Raw genomic sequence first — 9586 nt, 5'->3', positions numbered from 1 at the left:
CATATTTGTGGCCAATTTGCCAACACAGTTTTACACATTTCTTCAGAAGTTTAACACACACACACACACACACACACACACACACACCGTACATTTGACTCTTGTGTTATATTCTTGTGAAATATTCAGTAAAGTATTATTGTGCAATATTCAGTAAAGTATATAAAAGAGCTCAAAGGCTACATATTCAGTCAGACAACTCATCCCGAAAGTGAAGACAACTCACCCCGAAAGTGGCCGAAAGTGAAGACATCTCACCCCTGGTGAGTTGTCCGGACGTTCGGGGTGAGATGTCCGAACCGAACACCGAATATGCATTCTTTTTTGCCACTATTCGTCCGAATAGTTTCTGTGGCCGAATATTCGGTGCATCCTTACTCTAGACTGGTTCACTAACCTAGTCTGCTCAAATGTATTTGTTATTAACTTTAAGTATGCCCTTGTGTCGCTAAACAAACCATTTTGTGTGTAACTTTGTGTTTTCGTTCAAACTACCTGAAATGCTATGTCAAAGCAAGCCTGTCTTACCTGTCCTACACAGTATCAGTCTTCAGTTCTAGTCATATCTGCAGTGTGTGTATTGAATAACTGTAGGCCTATTGTGTTTTCATACCCAAATGCATTGTGATCAATACATGGCAGATGTCTCAATGATTTCATATCATTGGTACTTAATGCTCATGATAAAATGGTAAAATAATCTGTCTGTCTCATAGTAGTGCTGTGGAAACAACACTATATGGCATATGTGGCATGATCATTAGGGATTATTACTATTATTTTTTTAATTATCATTATTTTCCAAACAAATTATTTTTTTTATTTATAGCAAATGCTTCCACTAACTTTCCAGGAATTGAAAGCCTGCCATTTCTAATGATGTCACTGGTAGGCAGTGAGTAGTCACAGTTGACCTAATTTCTCCTTTCATTGTGAATGGCAAATATTGAGACGTGTGGGGACAAAAGCTGTATATAGGAAGATCACACTTGTGTGAAGTGAGGGGCGCTCTTATCATCATCACATTCCGTTCTGCCTTGGCATCCAAGGAGTCTGGGTGCAGTTTCGCAGTAACCAGGCCAACAGTGCCGGAGATTAGCTGTCACAGAGACACACGGACGGACGGACAGGGTGCAAAACATAGCCTTTGGCCGGGCGGAGATGACAATAATAAATAGTACTTCAGCATCTCCAGTGAAGTTGTAGTAGTAAACGTGTCTACAGGAACACATAAGCGGGTTTCAGGTGAGGTGATCTGAACAGAGGTTCCAGGTGTCTTCGCACTCAAATTGAGTTTTAGAGAAATTGTGAATTTGTTACCAATGTGACTTGTGAATTAATTGAGTGAGATTTTAAAAAGGTAAACATATACAACAGGACAAAGGTGAAAACAGTCAGCAGGGCACCGCAGGGAATTGAACCCTGTCCCGGTAAACCAGGAGTACCATACTACCAGAGCCTTTTTAGCTGTTTAACACCATGACCTTACTTGCAAATACAGTTTTTTCCCCTCTACCGTCTGGCTTTTGAGATTACGGTTACTTACGTTACGTCATATGGCAGCCAAGTCTATAAAGCACTACAAACTACCGCCTTACCAGGCGCCCCTCACTTTCCATATTTTTTGAGGGGTTCTATCCAGCTTTTGGTGTACATTAAATTCCCATTGACAATGAATGGAGAATTTTACATCATAGTGTCTGAGTAAATAGACATAGTGTCTATTTTATATCATGATGATGTACGATGGTAAGAGCGTCCCTCACTTCACACAGGTGATTTTTTTACATCACAGATCAACAGAACATGTTTATTTTTGAGGGGCGCTAGCCCCCTCCCTATATACACACCTTCCCGTCACGTCTCACATTTGCCATTGACAATGAAAGGAGAAATTACGTCTATGTGCCTGAAATATGATGTAAATTTATGGCAACAAACATTAAATGCCATTGACAATGAAAGCAAAATTACGTCATATGTGGACAAGCAAATCGGCTAACCAATCACATAAATTCAGTTGTCATCTTACATGATCATGGTGGAAAGATTACTTTTTTTGAGGGGATGATGCACGACGACAAGAGCACCCCTCACTTCACATGGGTGTGATTTTTATTATTATTTTTGAGGGGTGCAAGTCCAATCTGTTCTTACTGCGTATATGCATTGCAAAGGCAGATTGAAGTCAAGGCTGGCTGGGGGAACCGACAGGCACTTGCATACACACAGGACACAGCGCCTCGCACTGCAATCTGTGAGTGATACACACAGAACATCCAGACCCCCAGGGACACGCCCAGGGGCCCGGGCCGATTCTGACGAGCCACGAGCCGCGTCAGAAACGGTTGAGAAATGACAGAGTTACCGTGTGGGGTCCCTCTACTCTACTGTGCTGTCACTGTACTGTAACACCCCAAATCATCATATATACAGTTAATATGTGTGTGTGTGTGTGTTAGGCTGCGCAACATTGACACTTGGTTGTGAAAACCAAACGCTATTTTCGTGCTCGGACCCAGGGACAGACCCAGGGACACACAGCTACTTAATGGAGTGGTTGCACCACTAAAAAAAAATACTTACTCACTTGCACTTCAGAGTGCGTAGCCACCAGGTCTGCCCATCCATCTGGGTCTGTTGTCAGAATATAGGCATGGGCTACTTACTCACAGTAGGCTACAGCAACTGGCAAGGCACCGATATTCATCAGAACATACCAGTAGGCTTATGTAGGCTAGTGGCACAGTAGCCTAAGATTTAGACTCTCATAGATGTATTTATCGATTCTGACATTTTCGTCAGAATCGATAAATACATCTACGAGAGTCTAAATCTTAGGCTAGTGGCACAGCGGCGGCGGCCCCTCAGAACACAATATAGTAGGCCTACTGGCATAGCCTACAATATTTGCAGCAGTTCAGTTGGCAACTTGGCACAGCGACCGTTCTGTTAGAACACATGTAGGAAGGATAGCATTTGCAGCAGTTGGCACAGCTTAGTTATTCTCTTGCGCTCTGGAGTGATGGGAATCCCTGGGGAACATATAGATACGGTCCCCATGGTGACATTGGCCATTATGCTTGATTCTTACCCCTTTCCGCACATTGTAATCCAAAAGTAAAGGTCACCCCCTTGCTCTGAGATGTTATTTAGCTCCGTTTGGAACCTCAATATTGCTGCTACGCTTTAGCTCCGCGCTCAGCGTAGGCTACTGTAGACGTTCCAAACAAAACGGTCCCGGAGCTATTGAGTAGGCCAATTTAAGAACAGCGGGTGCATGGTGATTCGTGATAATGATAATAAAAGCAAAAACAGATTTCTTTCTTATCTTTTATTTTTACACCAATGAAAAGAGGCGCCGTCCAGCGGTAGAGGAGGCTCCGTCCCGTGGTCAGAGGTTCGGTCCGCCCCGCCGCCAGAGACATCGTGCGCCATCCTGTGACCACGCCGCCAGAGAGGCAGAGACGCCGTGCGCTGTCCCGTGGTCACGCCGACAGAGACATCGTGCGCCGTCCCGTGGTCGCGCCGTCCCGTGGTCACGCCGTCAGAGACGCCGTGCGCCGTCCCGTGGTGACGCCGCCAGAGACGCCGCGCCGTCCCGTGGTCACGCCGTCAGAGACATCGTGCGCCGTCCCGTGATTACGCCGCCAGAGACGCCGTGCGCCGTCCTGTGGTCATGCCGCCAGAGACATCGTGCGCCGTCCCGTGACCACGCCGTCAGAGACGCCGTGCGCTGTCCCGTGGTCGCGACGTCCCGTGGTCACGCCGTCAGAGACATCGTGCACCGTCCCGTGGTCACGCCACCAGAGAAGCCGTGCGCCGTCCCGTGGTCAAGCCGCCAGAGACATCGTGCGCCGTCCCGTGACCACGCCGCCAGAGACATTGTGCGCCGTCCCGTGGTCACGCCGCCAGAGACGCCGTGCGCCGTCCCGTGGTCACGCCGTCAGAGACATCGTGCGCCGTCCCGTGGTCACGCCGCCAGAGACATCGTGCGACGTCCCGTAGTCACGCCGTCAGAGACATCGTGCACCGTCCCGTGGTCATGCCACCAGAGAAGCCGTGCGCCGTCCCGTGGTCACGCCGCCAGAGACATCGTGCGCCGTCACGCCGTGCGCCGTCCCGTGGTCACGCCGCCAGAGACATCGTGCGACGTCCCGTGGTCACGCCGTCAGAGACGCCGTGCGCCGTCCCGTGGTCACGCCATCAGAGACATCGTGCGCCGTCCCGTGGTCACGCCGCCAGAGACGCCGTGCGCCGTCCCGTGGTCACGCCGCCAGAGACATCGTGCGACGTCCCGTGGTCACGCCGTCAGAGACGCCGTGCGCCGTCCCGTGGTCACGCTGTCAGAGACATCGTGCGCCGTCCCGTGGTCACGCCGCCAGAGACGCCGTGCGCCGTCCCGTGGTCACGCCGCCAGAGACATCGTGCGACGTCCCGTGGTCACGCCGTCAGAGACATCGTGCGCCGTCCCGTGGTCACGCCGCCAGAGACGCCGTGCGCCGTCCCGTGACCACGCCGCCAGAGACATTGTGCGCCGTCCCGTGGTCACGCCGCCAGAGACATCGTGCGCCGTCCCGTGACCACGCCGCCAGAGACATTGTGCGCCGTCCCGTGGTCACGCCGCCAGAGACGCCGTGCGCCGTCCCGTGGTCACGCCGTCAGAGACATCGTGCACCGTCCCGTGGTCACGCCACCAGAGAAGCCGTACGCCGTCCCGTGGTCACGCCGCCAGAGACATCGTGCGCCGTCCCGTGACCACGCCGCCAGAGACATTGTGCGCCGTCCCGTGGTCACGCCGCCAGAGACGCCGTGCGCCGTCCCGTGGTCACGCCGTCAGATACATTGTGCGCCGTCCCGTGGTCACGCCGCCAGAGACGCCGTGCGCCGTCCCGTGGTCACGCCGTCAGAGACATCGTGCGCCGTCCCGTGGTAACGCCGCCAGAGACATTGTGCGCCGTCCCGTGATCACGCCGCCAGAGACATCGTGCGCCGTCCCGTGACCACGCCGCCAGAGACATCGTGCGCCGTCCTGTGACCACGCCGCCAGAGACGCCGTCCCGTGGTCATGCCGTCAGAGACATCGTGCGCCGTCCCGTGGTCGCGCCGTCCCGTGGTCACGCCGTCAGAGACGCCGTGCGCCGTCCCGTGGTCACGCCGCCAGAGACGCCGCGCCGTCCCGTGGTCACGCCGTCAAAGACATCGTGCGCCGTCCCGTGGTCACGCCACCAGAGAAGCCGTGCGCCGTCCCGTGGTCACGCCGCCAGAGACATCGTGCGCCGTCCCGTGGTCACGCCGCCAGAGACGCTGTGCGCCGTCCCGTGGTCACGCCGTCAGAGTCATCGTGCGCCGTCCCGTGGTCACGCCGTCAGAGACGCCGTGCGCCGTCCCGTGGTCACGCCGTCAGAGACATCGTGCGCCGTCCTGTGGTCACGCCGCCAGAGACGCCGTGCGCCGTCCCGTGGTCACGCCGTCAGAGACATCGTGCGCCGTCCCGTGGTCCCGTGGTAACGCCGCCAGAGACATTGTGCGCCGTCCCGTGATCACGCCGCCAGAGACATCGTGCACCGTCCCGTGACCACGCCGCCAGAGACATCGTGCGCCGTCCTGTGACCACGCCACCAGAGATATCGTGCACCGTCCCGTGACCATGCCGCCAGAGACGCCGTGCGCCGTCCCATGGTCACGCCGTCAGAGACGCGTGCACCGTCCCGTGGTCGCGCCGTCCCTTGGTCACGCCGTCAGAGACATCGTGCGCCGTCCCATGGTCACGCCGCCAGAGACATCGTGCGCCGCCTTGTGACCACGGCGTCTCTGGTGGCGTGGTCACAAGGCGGTGCACGATGTCTCTGGCCACGTCGTCAGAGACGCCGTGCGCCGTCCCGTGGTCACGCCGTCAGAGACGCCATGCGCCGTCCCGTGGTTGCGCCGTCCCGTGGAAACACCGTCAGAGACATCGTGCGCCGTCCCGTGGTCCCGTGGTAACGCCGCCAGAGACGCCGTCCGCCGTCCCGTGGTCAGAGACATCGTGCGCCGTCCCGTGGTCAGAGACGCCGTGCGCCGTCCCGTGGTCACGCCGTCAGAGACATCGTGCGCCGCCCCGTGGTTAGAGGCGCCGTCCCGTGTTGAACTGCAAGCTTTCCACCTCGGAGGAAAGCCTGGTCTGTGTTCCAAAATCGCCGTGTGAACCGTTCTGGAGCAGATGGGGTTTAACATTGAGCGCTCGTTTGCACTTCCGCATTTGCCAACCAAATGTTGGTTGTTGGCAAATGCGGAAGGAGAGCGTGCTGTCCGCACGTCCTTCCTTTCCTTTATGCCTCTATGCCCCCAGCCGGCAGTGGCATTGGACAAAGGACTTGATAACAGCAATAATATATAAATAAAAAACTCACAATTATTAACATGTGGTGTGGAGCCACAACATTGGAGCCAATGGTGGAGCCTGACTCCCATGCGTGAGCGAAGATCAATAGAGGGCAGAAGTTGAGCACACAGAAAACGGAGAAAACGGCCACTTTAACAAGTACAACCATTATCTCCTAGTATTTTTGAGCCGTAACGAATATAAGCCTGCCTGGGTACTGAGGCTATCTATCTCCGTAGCAATCACGTCTGCCGTTCGTCTGGTCTTGTCAGCTTGTTTAAACACCGGCCGATGTCTGTCACATCCACAGCCCGAGAGTGAGTGAGTGAGTGAGTGAGAGGCGCTAGAGCCCAGCCGCAGCCTATTTGGTTTAGCCACGCCCATGTGGGGGAGTTACGCAAACTCCGTTCACTTCATGGGGCCAGTCCAATGGCGGCTCTTCTACATAGACTTCTATGAATGGAGACAACGAATGGGGACAACCGGAAGTTTACGGAATGCATTAGAGTCTATGGGCTCGCGCGAGTACATGAACCACGTGACCGGGTTTTCTGTCTCCTCAATATCGCAACTCTTCTATTTGGCTTTGGGTAGAAGGTTATTGGTGTTGTCACTGCCAGTGAGTCACCAGAAATTATGGAAACTCCAGTGAGTCACTGGAGTTTCCATAATTTCTGGTGCTTTCTGGAACATTCCGCTGGAGCATATAGTCCAGGGGCCAGGCGAGATTTTGGTACCATTTTGGTGGCCAGAAATGGTTTTCGTAACATGTTTTTTTTGGGACCCTTATGGTGTCTAGTTACGATTTCTTCTTGTTGCCCGGGTCAACTAATGACCCATGGGGGTTAATTTTAACCCTTTCATACCCCTACCCCAAAAACAAACCGTATGATTGAGATAACAGAAAATGACTAACTTTTGAAGTAAACAACATACAGAGACAAATTAACACATTTATCGATATAATTTTGACCCAGGGAATTCATTAAAGTGGTTATTATTAAGATTCAAGCACATCTTGACTTTGTTTCAGGACAAAAAACACCCAAAACTACAAGAAAACATTCAAATCACATCTATACTTCTCTTTGTACAAAATGTTTGAGGTGTATTCTTTTTAACACATGCTTTTTAAGACCCTGGTGTCTAGTTAAGATGTCTACTTGTTGCCCAGGTCAGATTATGTCACAAGGGGTTCATTTTAACCCTTTCTTACACCTATCCCCAAAACGAACCATAAGATGGAGATAATAGAAAATACCATAATACGGTGACAAATGGCCAAATATTTCTAAATAATTTGGACCCAAGGAATTCATTAAAGTGGTTATTATTAAGATGCAAGCGCATCTTGACTATTTCAGGACAGAAACAGCAAAAAGGACCAGAAAACGTTTAGTAGAGGCCCACGGAGGTGTCCCCCTATTTAGTACTTGAGCAAGCAGAGCACGCAAGTATACTTGATTTGGTCGCTACTCGCCTTTAAGGCGTCTTACTGGTTTTTAAAGCAATTGTTGGAACTTCACCGTTGTACTGTATTAAAGCTCTGCTGGAAGTCACTGGCTCACACTAAAGGTCCAAACACAGAGGTGGGGAAAACAGCCCTTTGTTTTAGTACCCCAACCACATGGACTGACCTACAGCTTAAATTAAAGATCTGTTCTCCCATAACATACGGTCAATTTAAATCTTTGATCGCAGACTTACCCCCAAGTGTCTGCAACTGTTTTTAAACGTAGCCTACGTTCTAAGTCACGTGATGAAGAAATGTTCTGTTCTGTTTTTGTTTTTGCTTTGAAATGTATATATATGTATGTATTATGTGTATCCCAACGACACTGCAAATGAGTATGACCTTAATGTCTTTCGAGAATATATAAAGGTTTGAATGAATTAATGTATGTATGTCGGTGTTGTCCACCGGCCAATCAGGGACCAAGAACAGCGATCGGCTGGGTATGTATGTCGGTACATTCCACCAGCCAATGAGAAACCACTGTTCTCGATGACATAACTAAGGTACGTTTCAAAATGAGTATATGGTCAATAGGGGGCTATGTATCAGCTGGGTATGTGTGTATGTCAGTGTACTCCACTGGGCAATGAGGGACCGCTGACCACTACTATATCTATAGATAACTGTAGAGGTCCTTTCAAACGGGCAGGGATTTAACGCACCTATAGTTCATTTTCAATGAGACCTGCGTTTTTTTCGGTACGTGCAGAGAAGTCGAGGGGCAACAACGCAAGCGTATTTACGTGGGCGCGGTCCCGGTCCCGTGAAATTGTCGCGCGCGTGCTCGTTTCATGCACTCGCCCGCGACTCACCAGACCTGGATTCTGTTTAGCTTTTTTTACACTTGCGTTGTCACGCCCCTCTTGAGCAGACCTGTCGTTGATCCAGGCAACGGTGTGTGCGTTCAACGCTTCCCGTTTGAAAGGACCGTCTGTAGACCACTGTACTGCATCTGTACACCACTGCACTATATCTGTAGACCCCTCTAGTGCATCTGTAGACAACTGTTGTGATCTGTAGACCACTGTAGTGCACCTGTAGACAACTGTCATGATCTTTAGAACACTAGTGCATTTTTTGTGCATCTGTAGACCACTCTAGTGCATCTGTAGACCACTCTATGTAAACAACTGTACTACCGTATATCTATAGATAACTGTAGTGCATCTGTCATCATCATAATCTTTCGACCGCGGTCGAGATAATGGATTTCACAATGTCACGCCAGACTTCCCAGTCCTTCATTGCCATCCCCAGTTCCTGCTTACTGATGTATGTGTCCCTAGCGATGACATCAGGGAACGACAGTTTTCTAACTCTAGTCTACTTTGAGGCCGGATTCCAGAGAAGAAGGGAAGATATAACCTCATTATCAGCTCTGTAGCAGTGGCCAGCAAACTGTGTTCTTCTGGATCGGACTAGTGAAGAAACACGGGGAAGGTTGCCGTATATTAGAGAAGTCGATGGGTGGCTCTTCCAAGAGAGATTTTGCACTCTCATTAGAAGGTGGGTGTAAGTCCAGCCGTTTCTCTAATTTCTTTGAAAGTGTCCATGCCTCGGACACTAGAGTATAATAGAGGATAGAGTATAATCGGCTCGACAGTCGTCCTAAATAATTTTACTTTGAACCTCTTACTAAGCTGCATGGGATGACCAGATATTATGCATGTCATTGCAGGCTGACCAGACCAAACCCTTCCTAGTTC

This window comes from Electrona antarctica, assembly GCF_951216825.1.
Source record: "Electrona antarctica genome assembly, chromosome: 2".
NCBI classification, from domain to species: Eukaryota; Metazoa; Chordata; class Actinopteri; order Myctophiformes; family Myctophidae; genus Electrona; species Electrona antarctica.
Note: the sequence above shows the minus strand (reverse complement) of the source record.